The following is a 20,065-nucleotide window of genomic DNA, read 5'->3' as shown; positions in this document are numbered from 1 at the left end:
TATATATATATATTTACTCTCGACACGTCACTCATGTACATTAATCATGAAACCTCGGACTCTCGACAACAGAATTCAAAACAAGATAAACAAAACAATTAAATTCGTAAAAAGTACGACATCAGTAATAAGTAAAATCCATAGAAGATCGAATATCTATAACTAATATGCCATCAAAAGTAAAAACCTAAGTTTTACTTTTACGTCCAAAACAGTCAACGAAGTTTAGTTTTTCAATAGCGGAGAATGCACCATACAACTCAAATCGAGACAAAGAAAGTAGAGATTCTTTTAAACCTCCTCAAGCATAGAATTGCCGACGAATCTGTCTCCACGAATTTACATCAAACGCCGAACACTCTCGCTGATTGTTTCTCTGGTGCCCTGTGCTAGTAGATGTAAGCTCCCAAGCTGATTAGATTATCTGGAGAAAGGCGTTTGAAACTCCTTTCTTCCCTTTACTTCCTACTCAAAAAGACCCCATAAAAACCCTCAATCTTTTTATATCTAATGCAGGTCATTTAATAATGTAAGAACGTAATACAAAGAACTCAGAGATAAGAAATAGTGTACCTTACATGTGGATTTTATGGTCGTAAGTTCTCATGCCTATAGGTCTTTAATCCTTGTGTTACAGCTCTCAGCTTATGATCATAAAGCGGTGCACCATAATCTTCTCTCGTCTGGTGCTTACTAACCTCTTACGAGCATATTTCATGCCCATAAGTTCTTTTGGCTCATCCTTATGCCTCGCTTACGGATATGTTCTACCCATAAGCCCTTTTATCTCGGGTCGTTATACTCTTGCTTACTTAAGTAAACATGCCCGCAAGATCTTCTGTTTGAGGCTTATGGTCGTAAGATGCTTTGGTTGGCATATTCGCTTGTTGATGTCAAAGGAGCTCCTTCCCTCAACTTGTTTCTCAAATTGCTTCTTTTGGCTTTCTACTCATTATGCTCTACCCGTGACCTAAAATCAAATTTTCACCATACATGCTACATTACATGCCTATTAAATGTAAAAAATAATATAAAAATATGTTCAATTTTGCACTTATCAAGTTTATTGCAAAACTCATCTGCATTAGTCTCGACGTTACTATCATCAAGAGGTAGTTCATTATTGTCTTGCCTTTAGAGGTTCTTGGTGTCAGGGGTAATGTCGAGGGCAATCGTGAGGTTCACCTAATAATAGCCATCTTCTACAGTCATCCTTTCAGATCTCTTGAGATACATCAAAGAAGCAATTTAGGTAAGAGTCTTAAGCCCAACAGTGCATCCACCACACCCTCAGATTTCATACTCAACTTGCTCTCGGTTTTAAACCAAGCAAGTCTTTGGTCTTTTTACAGCTACATCTATGTATATATTTTTATGGGTTTAGGATAGGGGATAGGCTTAGGTTGCTTATAATTTTGTAGTTATATGAGCATAATGATTGAGTAATACTGTAAAACCAATGTTGTCGACTCTGACCGGGTCCCGCTCGGCTTCAACCGAAAAACTTGAATCGCCATATGGACGCCCAGCATATCACATCGAACTGGGTATGACCCGGCGAGCACTGCTTGCGACTCAAGGCTCAACTCGGGAACTCGGTCTGACCCACGGTCAATCGGGTCACTAATATTAGAGTTTTACAATATTTAATAATTAATTATTATTTTCCTCATTAGAAACTACAAAATCATGTATATTTATTAATATTATTTTTAATTTATAATCAATAAATGGAACTACAAAATATATATATCATAAACATATACCAACATTAGCATTTAAAAATAAAAATTTATTAATATGTTATGTATATACTAAATACTTTCTAATATGTAACTTATTATAAAACAATAAATGAGTGTAATTTTTATTATAAAATATAAAATATAAAATATTCTAACTAAATTAAAAAGACAAGAAAAATTTAAAAACAAAATAAAAATCTTTAATTGAAATTGGGTAAGTTACGATAATAAAACGTATCATCCATATAAAAAGATAAGAATTAGTAAATTAAATTTTTATCTATTCGATACATTAACCAATAAACAAACAATAAATAAAACAATCGGCAGGTTCAGATCAATTATATATTAATATATCAAATTTGTAAAAGTTTAAAAATTTAAAAATAAATGACATAATTAGAAAAGACTAAAGTGCATATATGTCCATTTATCAATTTAAATATCAAATTTGAGTAATTTTTATATTATAACTATAGTTTTATTATTATATTTGTTCATTATTAATTATTATAATATATATATTTTATTATTGACCCTGCTTAACCCCTTGTCAATCTCTGGGCCGAACCCATCGACCCATCGACCATCAGGCCTTAACCTGGCCAATGCCTGCCGGGTCTGACAACCTTGCTTAAAACCAAGCACTTCTCTTGTTTTTGGAACCAAAGCGTATGACTCCTCACTTTTATTTATGTTGTTGGAAAGCTTATCCTAGAGATTCTCCTTAACTAAAAAATGGAAAGACCTTTTTGTAGGCATATATCTATGATCATCCCCTATCCTTAACCATGGGTTCTACATCTTTCCCACTTTTTATCTCTATTCATTGCCCTAATCAAGGTACGAGGCTTCGCTGGGGAAACTTGCTCGTAATCCATGCTAAGCTACGAAGGGTTGACTATTAACAAAGAAGCTCGACCATCGTGTACGCTGCATGGAAATCGCTTAGTGATTGGATGGAACAAAATGAAGTGTTGTCCACCGATTGGATGTTTGCTTTTTACTATGTTATGTTTTTATTTTTGGTCACTGTGTCGATCTTACCCTGAGTCGTAGTCTACTTTTGAGTCTTTATATTCGATCTCATCGTTTCATTATCAAGTTAAAGCTTTGAGTTACATCTCAAGCTTCACCTATCTTCTTCTCTTATAGTGAGTTGTGAGTGAATACACGACTAGTGAAATACAATCAAGTATACCTCCCTTTACATTTCCCTATCGCTGGTATCGAGATCATGGTTGGAAGTGGGTCTTCATCTAGTGCTTCACAGGGCAAATGTTCCATTCTTTTAATGGTGAACATTTCAACCTATGGACACTTATGATGAAAACAATGTTTAGATCGAGAGATCTATGGAATCTTGTTGAAAAAGGTTTCGGTGAGGAGGAAGACGGCAACCGACTAAATGAGAGCATGAAGAAGGGACGCAGGCCCCAGATCTCATCCAACAAGCGCTGGAGCCAAGATCCTCGTCAGGATATCGGAGGCAAAGACCACCAAAGATGGATGGGAGATACTTAAACCGAGTTTCAAGGAGACTCCGCATACTCAACACCGGGCCAAGTCAGCACTTTTACATAGGGAGTCGGATGTCGCAGTTGAAGCAAGGCGAAATCCATCCAAGACTTCATCGACAGGGTGCTTGACGTAGTGTTCCGGGATTCGGTGATGGGCGACCAGCTCAGACAAGAATGTGGTGGCAAAGATACTGAGAAGCCTCACTCCAAGGTTCTCACACGCTGCAGCACTCTATCATGAAGCCAAGGATCTCAATACTCTCACCGTTGAAGCACTTGGTAGCTCTTTGAAAAAGCCACGAATCTATACTAAAACCTTGCAGCGAGGAGGAGGAGAAGGCTCCGATGCAAAAAGCTCTCCTTTGGGTGAACACAGCCACTGAGGAGGTCGAGGTCGGGCGTAGTTCCTTCGTGAGGAGAGCCGTGGACGCAGGCAGGTTATGAGCATGAGTCGTGGCATAGATGCGACAAGCAAGTACAAGGGTATGCAATGTTTTTATATGCAAAAATTTGGGCATTTGAAAGCCCATTGTTGGTACAAAAACAAAGAAGCTAATGTCATCGAAGAGGCGAAAGAAGGTCGACGAGGGCCTACTATTCATGGCAAAGCAACGAACACATGAGTGAAGGAGGAGGAACTCGCTCGTTGATAGGCACGTCAATCATATGTCCGGAGATAAGAAGCTATTTCAAAACATAAAAGAGACCACACAACAAACAATTAGACTTGGAGACTGGGAAAGCACTACAAGTCTGCGGAGTAGGCTCGGTAGTTCTCCGCGCTGCAAGCACGGGAAAATTAAGCACTCTAACTAATGTACAATATGTACCCTCACTTTAGCTCATAACACGCTAAGTGTGGGTCGGCTTAATGACGCAGGATATAATGTGGAATTTACTGTGATGGGAAATGCTCCATTAGAGAAGCCGCATCAAACACCAAGGTGGCGGGAGTTCAAATGACACCCCACCGACTCTTTCCCTTTAGATTCGCACTGATGTAGGTGCAGCTAACGTCGTGCAAGGAAATGAGACGTTGATGAACCTATGGCACAAGCGTTATGGTCACCTCAACCTGAAAAGCTTGAAGCTCTTATCAGAGAAACAACTTGTGCATGGCCTTCCCACCATCAAGCAAACAAACCCATGTGAAACTCATTGTGAAGCATGTTTATTAGGAAAACAAACAAGAGTTGAGTTTCCTAAAGGGCAAGCAAGAAGGGCCACAATCCCACTTGAACTCATTCATGGGGACCTTGTAGGTCCGATGCAAACGACCTCTCTCGGTGGTAACAAATATTTTTCTTATTAACAGACGATTTATCTCGGCATAGTCAGGGTATTCTTCCCTTGAGAGAAAAATCAGACTCAGCATGAACAATTCAAGACGCTCAAAGGCAATGGTGGAGAAGCAAAGCTGTCATCATCGGTGAAGATTCTCCTGACTCGACCGAGGAGGAGAATTTACCTCTAAGGAGTTCAAATCTTTCAGCGAACTCTCCGGCATCCGAGCAGAACTCACGGCTCCCCGGCCACCACAAAGAAACTGGCGCTGCACGAAAGAAAGAATCGGATCGCTGACGTAGATGGCGAGGACAATGTTGAAAGAGAAGAAGATGCCTTTGGAATATTGGGCGGAGGCGGTCTCCACCGCCGCTCACGTGGTTTAACCGAGCGCCGACGAAAAGCGTTGGAAAATTTAACACCCTATGAAGCGCTGACTGGTTGAAAACCCGCCGTGGACCATCCGAGGTGTTCGGGTGTTCGACTTTCACGATGGTCGATTCAGCAGACACGAAGAAGTTCGATGCCAAATCAGAGAGAAGGGTTTTTATAGGATATTGTGACAAGTCAAAGGCTTATAAAGTGATAAATCCGGTCACGAAACGAATTGAAGTCAGCAGGGATATTGAGTTTGTTGAAAAATGAAGGTCGGACCCGTCAAATGCTAGTGAGTCAACTACACAAAATTTTCGCGCCAACCGCTGACGTAGAGAAAGTTATTGAAACCGACTATGAGAATGTATCTCACCATTGATGGCACTCGATGAACGGCGGGGATCAAATCGAGCATCCAAATAATTCATCTCGTAGAACCCGGATAAGCTTAATCGAAGAAGATGCTACGCTCGGTGAGGTATGAGAGCTAACCGACATCTATAACACGATGTTCTTTTTGCTCTCAAAGACGAAATCCAATTTTCATTCGAGGAAGCGAGCCAAGAGCAAGGATTGATCGTAGCTATGCAGGAAGAAATGGAAGCAATCCACAAAAATCAAACGTGAAGCCGACTGCCTGCCGGAGGGCAAGAGAGCAATTGGATTAAAAATGGATATTCAAATCCAAATTTAATCCCGATGGTACACTCGCTAAGGAAGAAGGCTCGCGTGGTCACTAAAGGTTATGTCCAACAAGAAGGAGTTGACTTTGAAGATGCTTACTCTCCAGTTGCCCGAATGGAGACAATCCGGATGTTCTTCGCCATCGAGCTCGTGAGAATGTGGTGTATTCATCACTCGACGTGAAGACGGATTCCTTAATGGAGAGATAAAGGAAGAAGTATACGTTGTTCAACCGTAAGGCTTCATTGTTGAGAGGAAAAGAAGAGCATGTATATAAACTAGAGAAGGCCTTATATGGACTCTGCAAGCTCGAGAGCTTGGTATAGCCACATCGACCGGTACTTTCATCAACAAGGGTACGTGTCGCAGATCTCAATGAACCTCACTGTGTACAAGAGAGACAAAGGAGGCTCAAACATTCTTATGTTATGCTTATACGTAGATGATATTATCTACATGAGCTCTTCAAGTGAGATGATGATCGAATTCGTAGAAAAGAATATGATGAGCACCTTTGAAATGAGTGACCTGGGTCCATTAAGGTATTTCTTGGGCTTGAAGTCAAACAAAAACCACGGTTCATTGTTTGTATCTCAACCGAGGTACGCTCAAGACTTATTAAAGAAGACCGGAATGTCTGCACCCAAACCCGACTCGCCTCCTATGAATTCGAATGAAAAACTCGCTCTAAAGGACAATTCGAGCAATGCCGACTCTACTGCATGCATGAAAAATTGTAGGAGGGCTGCTCTATCTCACACACACGAGGCCCGATTTAGCATTTCGCAGTGGGAGTTGTCTCTCGGTTTATGCAAGCTCCAACAACACATCATTTGGGAGTCTGGAAGAGAATCCTCGCACTATGTGAGCAGAACAGATCGACCATGGTCTTCACTTCTCTCACAACAACAACTTCAAACTTATTGGGTACATGGATGCGATGACGGGCGGCTCTGCCGCGAGCGACAGGGAAAAGCACATCCGATGGGTATTCTCACTCGGTTCCGCCGCCATTGCATGGAGTTCAAAGAAGCAACTAATCACGGCTTTTATCTAGCACCGAGCGAGTATATCTCTCGCTACTGTCGCATGTGAAGCAGATGTGGCTTAGGAGGCTTCTTGAGGAACCCGAATGAAAAACAAGAAGGTGCAAGTGTCATCCATTGTGATAACAAATCGCCATCTCCATCACCGTAAATCCTATACTACACGGTCGCACTCAAACATATCGATACTCGCTACCACTTCATCGAGAGATCTTGTGAAAGATGGGATAATCGAAAGTCATACTACTCGCAGCACACACGACCGTGTGGCGGACATACTTACCAAAGCATTACCAACCCACAAGCATGAATACTTTCGAGATGCTCTTCGGGGTATGGAGTTCGAGCAAGGGGGAATGTTGGGAAAACTTGCTCGTAATCCATGCTAAGCTACGAAGGGTTGACTATTAACAAAGAAGCCGGCTCTACGTAGTACGTTGCATGGGAAACCGCCTGTCAGGATTGGATGGAACAAAATGAAGTGTTGTGCACCGATTGGATGTTTGCTTTTTACTATGTTATGTTTTATGGGCTGCTGTGTCGGTCTTTACCTTTTTGAGTCGTAGTCTACTTTTTGAGTCTTTATATTCAGCTCTCTGCTTCATTATCAAGTTAAAGATGGTTACATTCAAGCTTCACTATCTTCTTCTCTTATAGTGAGTTGTGAGTGAATACACAGCTAGTGAAATACACTGAAGTATACCTCCTTTACATTTCCTATCACCTTTCTAATCTCTTGCGAAGACAAGCTTTCCCTCATTTCTTTACCTCCCCCTTCTCTTTTATTTTCTCCCCCTTTATATATATATTTTTAAGCTGGCATCACGTATTTCCCATAATGACAATTCATTCTCATCCCATAAGTAGCCTTGCACCATCTTTCCTTTCATTCCTTTGAATATTGCTCTTCATTGGTTGGTTCTCTCTTGAGGTTGATATCCTTATGTGACCACCTTGACCACCTCTCTCAATCTCCCTAACAAGTTATGCAACATTGCCCCCCTCCTTTCATAGGGACCTTGTCCTCAAGGTCTAGATGAGGGTACTGATGCTATAAGAGAACTAGATTTTCTCATGAATTATTTAAGCTGGAAGCCCATCCTACTTTATCAGGAGTTGAGGGACCTATTGACCATTCCTAAGAATTATTTGAGATTGAAGAACATATTTAGGTTGATTGAGTGGTCTAAATTAAGTAACCATGAGCAGTAGAAATATAATCAAATGCTATGGGATGTCTTGATATTTGATCAACAATGAGACATGAAAAATGGGATGTATCCAAGCTTCTGTAGGTAGAGAAAGCTTGTAAGCTACTGACCTAATGCATTGCAGTATTTGGAATTTACCAAAGAACTTCATGCTGAGTTATTAACTTCTACACAAGGAAAGCAAAGGACTGACAGTATGGTTGTAAATTGACAAACACCAAGTCTCCACCTTCAAAGATAACTTTAGACCATTTAGTATTAGCGAAATGTTTAATCATATCTTGTACATGAAATAAATTCAGTTTCAATCTCACGCACACCTGATCCCTTTGGTGGAGTAGAGAGGAAGCTGATGAAGGATCTCAGTCATTCTAGCAATATGTGATCAAATGTTGGAGGATCTCTTCCATAAAGAACTTTGAAGGATGTCATGGTTGTTCTCGAATGGTATGTCGTACTATATTACTACTCAACCCAAGCAGTAGTTCTAACCATTGCTTGGAATTCTCTGAAGTAATGCATCTCAAGTATTGCTGCAAGCATTTGTTTAGTCCTTCTATTTACTCATCACTTTGTGAGTGATAAGCCGATGACATGGAAAGAATAGTACGTGCCCATACTTTTGAAGAGATGTTGTTAAAATTTACTAGTAAATGCCTTGTCTTTGTCACTACTAATCAAAATAGCATGTAGTTTAGCCACATTGGTAGTGAAAGCTTCAACATATATGGTTGTGTTGCAAGAATCTACCCTGAGAGGGATGAAGTTACCATATTTTGAAAGGTGACCAATGACTACATAAACCACTTAAATCTTTGAAAAAGACATCCCGATGATGAAATCCATGGATATATCTTCCTAGACTTGTTGAGGGGAAAGGTAGTAAGAGCCTTCTAGGGTGGGTGTTCACTTGTTTGGCTTGTTGGTATATGTGATAATAGTGAACAAAATCATGGACATTTTTTCTCATGCCTAGCTGATAAAATTGGTGAGCCAAACGAATGTACGTCCTTAGTGTGCTAGTATGCCCACCAACAAAGGTCGCATGAAACTCTTGTAACAACTGTTGCTTGAGTTGTGGGTCAATGGGAACTACTACGCACCTTGATATCATCGTAGGTCATGTCCCCAGTGTAACTTTAGAGTTTGCTAAAGAACTACTACACACCTTGAGTTGTGGACCAAAGGACTTTTGGCAAATCATTATTTTTTATATTATCAATAATATTAATTGTTAGTTTCAAGTTTTTTAAGTAATTTCAAATCTTCTCCATTTTTTTATTTTTTCTATTTTTGGAAGTGAAAGTGGTGCTTGGAGTTCATGTTGTATAGTTTGAGATGTTTATCTCTTTGAATTGGTAGGGCTATGGCAAATTGAGATATCATAAATTGTTACAATTAATTTTATTTGTAATTCTTAAAATTTACTTTGTAATATGTTGTTTTATAAATTGTATTTTGAATTTTATTGTTATTAATGTGGTAATTTGAGCTATTGTTTTATTGCATTTTGAGCTTTTCTTTTCTTTTCTCTTGTATTTTGATATAAATGTGCCAATCTATCTAAGTGGTCGATTTCATAATTTAAACTAAAAAAAACCAACAAAATGCACTTAAGAGAATAATTAAATAACAAAAGTTATTAATAATTAAAATTAATTACACTAATCAGTACAATAACTAATTTAAGAATAAAATTAATTATTAAATTAAATAATATTTAAAATTATAATAATTAAAATGATATACAAATAATTGACATAACTAAAATTTTTTTTTTTGCCAAATATAAAAGAACTCATGGATAAACTCAACATGGGAACTATATCTCTTAAATAGATCAAACCAAATGTATATTTTTCAAATCTAAATTTACAAATCTCTTAAATCAAATTCAATATCATATAATGCAACATTTCCAGTTTATGAAACTAAATTAACTCTATTATCTCTTGAAATTTAAATATTTATAAATAAATTGTTGTTTAAAATTATCCTTGTATTTGTTTTTTCTTGCAACCAAACACTTAATTGTAATTTAAAGTATAATATTCTACCTATATGTATTTTCCACTAATAATGTAATTTGAAATTCAAAAATTAACAACTCCCTTAAAGAAAAAATCATTGACTATATGGAAAAAATTACTATCCATATGTTAATAAGAGAAGTGCGAAATTATTTTTATACATAGAATTATCTCATAACTGATTACTATGGATTTAAATTTAACAAAGATGTTTCAAAGATGTACACGATTGGAGTAGTTGCTGGTATATCACTAGTAGAGTAAATTTTGGATGTTACTAATTTTAGAATGTTCATCTTGTTTGGGTCTAGTGCACTTTGGATTTTGTTAAAAAAGAAACCTTTTATACTAAAGCTGTGTGCTAGGCAAGACTAGTTATCAAACAAACACAGTTCATCTTTTTTATTAATATGATTTTTAGTCTATTTAGATGTATCTATGACCTATTGATTGACCCAAAATTATTGCATCATTCATTTGTCTTTTCAAATTTACTAATCAAATGCTTGAATATTTATCCATTGTTAACCTTTATCAAGAATACATTTTAGTACATGGAGGAAATAAGCACAAGGATGACCTAATTATAATTAGACTTTTCTATGTTCCTTCAAGGCTGCCTTAGGCTTCTTCTTCCTCCTTTCCTTGTCATAATCAAATGCTTATATAATGGCCCACATAACATTTAATTGTAAGATTGCAAGTGGATCAGATAGGAACAATCAAAGCTTCCATCTATTTGTATCTATTATATTAATAAGAGTCAGATAGAGAAATTCGCGTGGATGTCCAAGTTCACGTTTGTTTTTCCCATAAATTATGGTAAGAATGATGGTTTTAGAAGTTACTCAAAATTGACAAAAAGTAATAAAATTCAATTTGATATACAATAAGTTAAGGAAATTAATAGATGTCTATGCTCATGTTGATTTTTCATAATTTATGATGAGCGTGAAAGGTTATATTTATTTTGAATGAAGTGATTTTTCAAATATTAATTTATAAATATAAAGTTTAAATTTCAAGGAGACAATCTGAAAGGCACTGAGAATTACCTTCAAGATTAGTTTCAAATTACAAATTAGAAATTTACAATGTAGTAAATATTAGAATATTAAAATATAATTTTTAAAACTACACCATTTAATAATAATATTACACTCCCGCTTAGTGAAAGAGAACATCCTAATTGGATACACGGAACTTATCCATTATTGGGATTATATATTATTTCATTTAACACTCTATTTTGAGGGCATGTGAAAACACAGTCTATACTCTAAAATCATACCAAATTTCACATTTTACAAATTTTAACATTAAAACATATTTGAGAAAGCCAATGGCTCATTTACTACATCCGAGAAGTTTATCATACAAATTATATTTCAAATTTAGATTCAAAGAAATTGACATGAATTCCAAAAGCAATAATAAACGAAATGCAACCTACTACCGTAAGTTTATGTTTGATTTCAACCCTACTTATCCATGAAAAACATTTCTCCAATCTCAACTAAATTATGAGACGGCTTAAGGTAGGGTGATGGAAATTAAATGATTCCATGCTTATGAATTGAACAAGCAAGTGTTTGACCCACCTAACCATTCTTGTGTTTGTGTCTTCTATGTTGGTGAACGCCAACCCTCTTTTCATTGCAACTTCTTACCATTATTAGACCTTGTTTGTCCTCTTCTTACCTACCAAAAAGTGAAAAATAAATAAATAAAGAACCATTGAATTGACCTTGCATTGACCATATTTTTATTTATTAAAAAAATATAAAATATATAACATACGGACAGCAAAATGGCCGAAAACAAAGAACAATATAGGACTCAATTTACTGGAGTGTTAAAAACAAAATGCGAAAAAAATACAGAGTAATAGTGACACCAATTAAACAGAATAAAGAGCTCTAAAAAGAATAAATTGTGTTATATGAGGAAATCATTCATGCAAGACAAGTCATCATAAATTGAGTATTAAGCTCAATTTTTAATGAACTTAAAAATTGTTTCATTTATTTTTTTATTCATTTGAAATATATATTCTTTATTTTTGGAAATTAAAGTGTCGTCACCTATGAAGTTTGCACAAGGATTAAAATTGATATTAAAACTAATAAAATCTGAGAAATATGTGATAAGAGATAATTTTATTGGAGATTATTTACTCTCATTAATAAATACTAAAATAAATTTTACATTAAATAAGAAAATAAAATAAAATATCACGTCGTATATAATACTCACTAATAAACAGCGAGATAATATGAAACAGCAGGAGTTTTGACGGAAATTCTAGATACTTTCGAATCTTTTAACTTTTTGCAGAGGCCAAATGAGTTTAATAACTCATTCGACATAATGGAAAATTAATAGAGGCAAAATCATAAGCGGAGTGAAATAACTAAAATTATTAAAATTAATTAAGCGAGTGAATAACTAAATTATTCAAATTAATTAAAATTGAAATGACATTTATGAAAGCATCCCCTAAACATGCCACACATGCATTTCCACACTATGTTCTCCAACTTTATTTAATTGTTTCTCTTTCATCAGTCAACTAATTCTCATTTATACACAAAACGTTGCCAAGCTGGAATGTGATTTCTGCTGAATTAGTAAATATACACAACTTTAAATTGTTATTCATGCTAATATTTAAATATTACCTTTAACTTATCAATGATGTATACATAAATTGATTGGATTAATTAAATATAAAATTTTACAATTAATTATGAAGAATATAACTCTTTCTTTTAATAAGTGAGAGATTGAGGACATATGACTTAAATCACACTTAAGTAGCATGCAGTGAGTAGTATGGTTTATTGACAATTAACTTAATCTAAATATATTTTACTTTATAAAAAATAGTGTAATTTATCTTTATTATTTTCTTTATTGATATTTTTACGTGAAAATGATACATCATTTTATTAAAGTGGAATTTCCTTTTTAATTATTTCACAACAGATAAACATGCTTGTGATAATTTGATATCATGCATACACATATTTAGGAGATCTATAGACCATCATTAAACAAAAGAGTGTTGTTGCATGTCAAAATCACATATCAATGTGTCCCTAATTTATTTTTATATTTTTATTTTTATTTTTATGGCATGTTTAGTAGATAGCATGTTTATCTAATTTAACCATCTTTATTGTCTCCTACCCTTTATTTTATATCAGATAAACATGCTCTTCAATATTTTGTACATCTTTAGAGCATCTTTTAAACAAAAGTGAGTTGCATGTCCAAATCAGAGGTCAATGAGTAATTATGTTAGGGTGCCACTGATGTCAATGGGTCACATAAAGCAATCTCAAATAATGCACCTCCATGTTCAAACATTAGTCCTTAAGGTCCAAACACAAGCCAACCAAATTAAACTCTATTAAATTTTTAATTATTATTTTATCAACTGGTCTTTTGAAAATGTATTTTGGTTTTATCCGAAGTTTGAGCTTGGGTTAAATTTATTTTGTTTTATTTTTTAATAAATATAAATAAATCACATATTGTTAAAGGTGTAATGTGAACTTTTTAATTATATCATACACCTTCACTTTACAACTGGGAAGAGTCAAACTAGTAATCTCACTCATATTTATGGGACTCAAGGTCAAAAGACTATTCACACTTTGATTTAAATGAGTTTAAGTTCATTCAAATTAAACCGAACCGAACCAGACCAACTTTTCATGGTCATGAGCTAGTGGCACCATTTGACCAAATGCAATTCATTCAAGAATGTAGGAAAATAATTGATGTGTCATTCACCTAATTCTCAACAAGAGAATTTCCAATGCCACAACCGTCCCATAACTTTATTGACATTTTTGGATATGATTTTCCTTTTTTTTTTAATTAGTTTTTCTCCTAAAGATGACATAATAGTGTATTTATGTTAATAAAAATACATTCTATGAATGTATTTGAAATATAAAGTTTTGTGAAACCATTTTGATGTAGGGTTAAATTCAGTTAGTTTTTGTTATATCAATGATTAAAAAATGATGATTAGATATCAATTAAAGCAAAACAAAAATCAAATGGGCGATTTAAAAAAAAAAAAACCATTATTAATAAAAAATATTTGGAATAAAAATTAATTTAATTAATAAAAAAATAACTATTGGTAGGCCTTTAAAGAAACTAAGCTTGATAGAGTTTGGTCTTATTGAGGTTGATTCAAAATTGAATAACTCAAATTGAAGTTTGGTCTGATGTTATTTTTAAAAGCTAGAGTGCAGTTCGATTTGGTCTAAAATTAATAAGTTAATTTGTAACCTTTTTTTTCTTGACAACAACCAATAGAATATATTTGATATAAGTAATATATTATATAATAATGGTACATATTATAAACATTATAATATTATAATATATTTTTATATTTCACACTATTCAGTTAAGCTCAATTTAACCTCGTTCAGCGCTTAAACTCCATTCTAAAACTCGAATCTTCACCTAGTTAGAGGGTGACCTACCTGTCATTTTTCAAAGTATTTTAAACTTTTGCATTATTGTTATTATTATTATTTTGTCTCCAAAACGGCAAAATCAAAAGTTCGTCAAAATTGTCAGAGATTCCTCCAAGCAAACGTAATATTAATACCATTTATTTCATTTAAACCTAAAATCAAAGGTACTTCCAAATGTGAAATAGGGGCATGCAGTATATAATATATTGCTTTGCCACTCACTTTTTTTATAAAATAATTAAAAAATAAGTTCTTTTAAATAGATAAATCACCAACAATATATAGTTGCCGAAAACAGGCACACAGAGAAGAATAAATAGAACTTAAAAAAAAAAGGGTGTAACAGCAAACGGGGGATAGGCATTTTTAAAAGCAAATTGAAAAACCAAACAAAAGTGAACATATAAGGGGCTGGTGGTGTTTCCAAGTGCCGATAACCAACTGTTAGTGATGAGCCTCCAAGTTGATATTATTTGACACCATAGGCAATTGGAGTTCATGTTGATGTGGCACGAGGTGACATGGTGGTCAAGATGACATAACGCTAGATGATGTGGTAAAGATATTTTGTGGTAAAGGTTATTGATGATTTTTTCTTGAAGAGCAAGCAAAAAAAGAAACCAAATTAAACAACTATTTAACTACTTAGAAGTCAAGTTCAAATAAAGCCCATATTGGTAGTAGCGGAATTAGGATGCATTTATTGGGGAAGGGGGCTAAAGGTGAATGATGCACTCTCCGCAAGTGTACTGGATCGCATACAAGTAATATAGTGGTATCCCGTGAGGGAGTAGGGTTGTCGAACCACGTAGACTAGACTTAAAGTACTCACTTTTCTTCCGATGTCTAGTTAAACAAGAATTGGATTGATTTTTAAGAAAAGAAACAATTAAACAAGGGTGAGAATAGGTGGAGATAAAGGATGGATTAGGAACGAAGTTTTCAACAATAAGAGAGCAATACCCCAGGATGATTCCTATGAGCTGTAGCATGCCGACATGCTTCTAAAGCCTATCAGGTACGTTCTAAAGTTCAAGTGTGTACTCACAACCAATGTTGCATCTATGGTTCTCAAGTACATCAAGTTTTGCCAAGATAACTATGCATTTCAAACACATCAAGTTTTGCAATCACACAAAAAATCACAACTATGGTAATCCATACATCGAGTTTTACCAAGGCAACTGTGCACAATCCACACTTATGCAACACAAGATTAAACACATGAAACTAAAAAACTTCGTAGACATTAAAAATAGGTAGTCAAAGCATACAAAGCATCATAGTTTACGTCCAAGGCACCGTGGATGGTCAGCCCCTCATGGACGAGTACAACCAGGAAGAGAAAGATAAAGAGCTAGAGGAAGAAGACATAACTCCCTTCTTCTCAAGATGATCTTCCTAATTGAGCTCCGATATGCTAACCCCACTTCTCTAGTGCCTCCAACTCGTCCTTGTTGATCCCCTTAGAAGGTGTGGTGAAGCCTGATCTTCGCTCTCATCAAAGTCCTCCCGGTGGAAAGAAGAGTCCCCAAACAAAGATGAGATTGAAACACTAAAATCTGGAGTTAAAAGGGCAGTTTTGGGCTCGACACGGGCTAAGCACGGTCGTGCTTCGACTGTGCTTCCTCAGTTGGGCTTTTGAGTGAATTGACTGAGCACTTGCCTGGATTTTCTAGTGGGAGGAAGCACGATCGTGCGTGGACCATGTTTCACTTGAGCACGATCTTGCTAGGAGCAAGCGAAGCGTACTTCCCCTGTTAAGCAGAAAATGCCTCAGACCTAAAATATTCAATGGGAGGAACACGCTCGTGCCTCGACCGTGTTTGGCTTAAGAGAACCATCCTACTTGAGTTTTCGCTGGGCATTCCTCCGAGCATAGATAATCAGTGGGACAGAGCACGATCGTGCTCTGCCCATGTTCAGCTTGAGCACTTAGCAAATGTCTTTGTTCTTCGCTCATTTCATCATCAAATTCACTCCAAATTGCTTCAAACCCCAAAATCCTGCACATGGAACAACTATACCCAAAATAGCACCGAATATACAAAAAATTATGCTAAAGGACGGGTAAAATAATGAATTGAGGGTAAATAAATATGATATGAAATGCACTCATCAGTGAAGGTAAAAAAAATCCAACAAAGCAATTGTTTGCAATATAAAATAATATAATAATATAAATTGTAATTAAGATAACCATAATTCAAACACACATAAGAAAAGGCATAAAATAACTATTCTTGCACATTTAAAGTAGAACTGTTGTCACGACCAATGCTTCTACCAGACATGTGTGCCATGCAACTAAGGGGAGGTAACTACATCCGACGAGTTTGTTTTTTCCATAAAACATCGTAGAATCACTTCATTATCAATAATTGTAAAAATCTTCTTCTCAATATAGACAACCAAGCCATCATTCATCCACTAATCTCCTATTTTATTGCGTAAATCAGTTTTTACAGTATTCATTGCAGAAAATACCTTCTCAACACTAGCTACTGCCCCTAACAAAACTAATGGCAACTCAATAAGGTGATAAGCGAGTGGGAAAATAACACTTTTACATGTCTCAACCATTTTCTTAGCAAAACCTCCCAAGTCCCCTATATTTCCAAAACCTTTATCATATCGCACATCATAAATAAAAGTTGTAAGTTGATCCTTAGGCATCATGCATTCAGTCACTGAGAAGTCTTTAGGATAAAGCTTTGCAAGACGGAGTAGCTTGTGAATGTTGAATTTGGAGAACAAGTTCCTTGACTCAAGGCATGACACAAGAAGAAATAACTCCGTGCTAGTTTCTGGTTAACGGTTTTGCATTTCTTGTGCAATGAAATCAACAACCTAAAATGACAACAATAATAAAATCAATAACAAATATGACTAAATAACTAAATTAAAGCCATTTATAAAAAAACATAATAAATAAAAAAAATAATTACCTCACAAAATATTCCGACTTGATAATGGTGAAAATAAGTAATGACTTGTACATCCCACACAGAATGACCACAGATTCTCATATTATCCTCTATATTAGGCATTGGGATCAAGTTTCTCTCACAAAAAAAGGCTAACCTTCAAAGAAGAATTCTTCCCATCCTATCTCTCAAGTCTTGAAGTCGAGCTTCACGCTTTCAATTACATGAATAGCTTGAATAATATTCTCGATCTTTTTGTTGTAAGGCATGCAAATGATAATTCATCTATTATCCCCAACAAGCGCCTCATCAAGTGCATCACAAATACAAATTGATAACTCTCCACTTTTTTTCTATCAAACTTGCCACTATAGCTCTATTATCATTAGATGTACCATCATCATGAATGTTTTGCAGTACCCTAACACTGAAGTACACATAGATATTAGTCGAAGAATGGTAGTGTAATGTGATCCCAAAGAGTATCCACTAGACATGCTGGGTTGGATTCTTGATTTTTTTTTTCCTCTACTACCGACTATCTCTACCTTCTCCAACTGCTCAACCAACCTATTATGATGATGTTATCGAAGTTGGTCTCTTCTTATACACAATGCTCCGACCGCATTAACAATCAAAATAGCATATTGGAAAAAATCACTTATAATCTGATTATCTTTATCAACAGCAACAATCACTATCTGGAGCTGGTGAGAAAAACACTAGACATACCTTACTTATAGATTTTCTCTTAGGATAAGTGCCTTTAAACTATTGAATCACCTGCATATTTGAGGCTCCATCATATCCCTATCCTCTTAGCTTTGAAAGAGACAACCCATGTTTGCAAATAGGCAAGTAATAGCATTCTTCAAAGAAATTGCAGAGGTGTCAGTTGCTCATTCAATGAGACATCTCGGGCTTCATCAATCATAAGAGAGAAATAGTTATCTCCACTATCATCAATAATAACACGTGTGATCTCCGTTGCACAAGTATTTGCTAACTCTTTTTTAACTTTTGGAAAAATCATTTGATTGTTTATAGGGCATTTTGATTAACTGCCTTCCAAACCTCTTCATTCCGTGGATTGTACCACTAGAGCAACTCAAGAAAATTGCCAAGGTTCAATGAACTTGATACTCATCATGTCCATGGAAGGACATACCTTAGCTTAATAGAAAACGCGTTACATCCTGAATAATCAACTTGCTTGTTTCTTTGTTTCATTGGTTTAGATTGAATCCAAGAACCCGTAGGAGATCTTTGGAAACCTTTGAACTTAATTTTGAGCCAACAATAGGTCTCGTTTAAGGTTACATTGCATTCTTAGACTTAGGGTTTCATTTGTGATGGCTTACTTCCTTGCTTGGTTGTGGTTGTGTATGTGGTTATGTTTGGTAGGTGGTAAAGGTTTGGCTCAAGGTTTACGTGATTGAATAATTATATTAGAATATTATTTCAATATCAAAAATTTTTGACTAAAAATATTTCATTGTTTTATCGGGTTGAATAGATGCTTTGATCGGTTTGGAAAGGAGTTTCTATGTTATTGAATTATATGTGAAACTCTTGATATTTGCATGAAAAATATTTATGACTATACTCATATATTGGAGTGGAAAATGATTAATGAAACTTTTGTATACATAAACATGCTTTTTGGCATTGACACTTATGTAAATGGCTTTCATTCCCGTTTAGGGATGTTGTCCTGGAAATGGACTTTATGTCGTGATATACATATATTGTATTATTGAGCACATATAGATTTTGATGGTGATGGGGTATATCCTATCTTGTTACAATGGGCAATCTTTGTAGCCAGCCTGTAGAGGTGACGTGGAAGACCCGGGTTTATTTGTCCACTTCAAGTAGCGCGTAGAACCCTGATTGGATGTGTATCGGGTACCCAAAGTCACCACACGGCGGTCCGATGGGTCAAAGTCAAAGGGAATGAGGATCTTGACTGTTTTAAACTTAGCCATGGCCATGGCTAGAGTTTAGAGAGGTTTTTGAACCATTGTCCATTGGAGCAAGATGCAAATTTCGTATTTTAAGAAATTATGTTTTCTTGCAAAGCAAATCTTTGAGAGGTGATCTCTTGTTTATTCTTTGGAAAAGTGGTCCGATGACGATTTTATGTATTATTGTTTGCAAAACTCATATTATGCTAGTTATAATTCATACACGTATATGTGTTGTTACTTGTATAAATGTTGAAATGCTTCAATTTATATTTAGTATTGCAAAATCTTGGTTATTGAAAATTTAAGTAGTTTGATTTCATATTCTTTTGTAACTGTGCTAATCTGTTCACTGAGTGATTTTAGTTACTCACTCTCTCCCTCCTTTCCAGGCTTGAGCTTCTAGTGGTGTTGCTGTGGGATGGAGTGAGCATCCTCCTATCTATCTTTCTTATTTCCAGTCTTATCTATATTTCTACTTGAACATGTTGCATTGTATAAGGACATGGATCCACTAGTGTGTTTGACACTCTATATGCATGACTTATATGTTTACTTATTTTTTTTAAAAAACCATGGTTATAATTGTGACGAGCATGTTTCCTTTAATTCTATTATCAGGTTAATGGTAATGTTGATTCCTCTGTGTTATCTTTGGGTCCCAAATTTTGTATATTCTGAACTTATGAATTATGTTCAGTACTGTTTCATCCCATGATAGTTAGCCTTGCGGGGACTCGAGGGTTGAGTGGCGTGGGTGTCCCTCCTGGG

This window comes from Dioscorea cayenensis, chromosome 2, assembly GCF_009730915.1.
Source record: "Dioscorea cayenensis subsp. rotundata cultivar TDr96_F1 chromosome 2, TDr96_F1_v2_PseudoChromosome.rev07_lg8_w22 25.fasta, whole genome shotgun sequence".
Taxonomy (NCBI): Eukaryota; Viridiplantae; Streptophyta; class Magnoliopsida; order Dioscoreales; family Dioscoreaceae; genus Dioscorea; species Dioscorea cayenensis.
The sequence above is the reverse complement of the archived record's forward strand: the minus strand, read 5'-3'. Positions refer to the sequence as shown.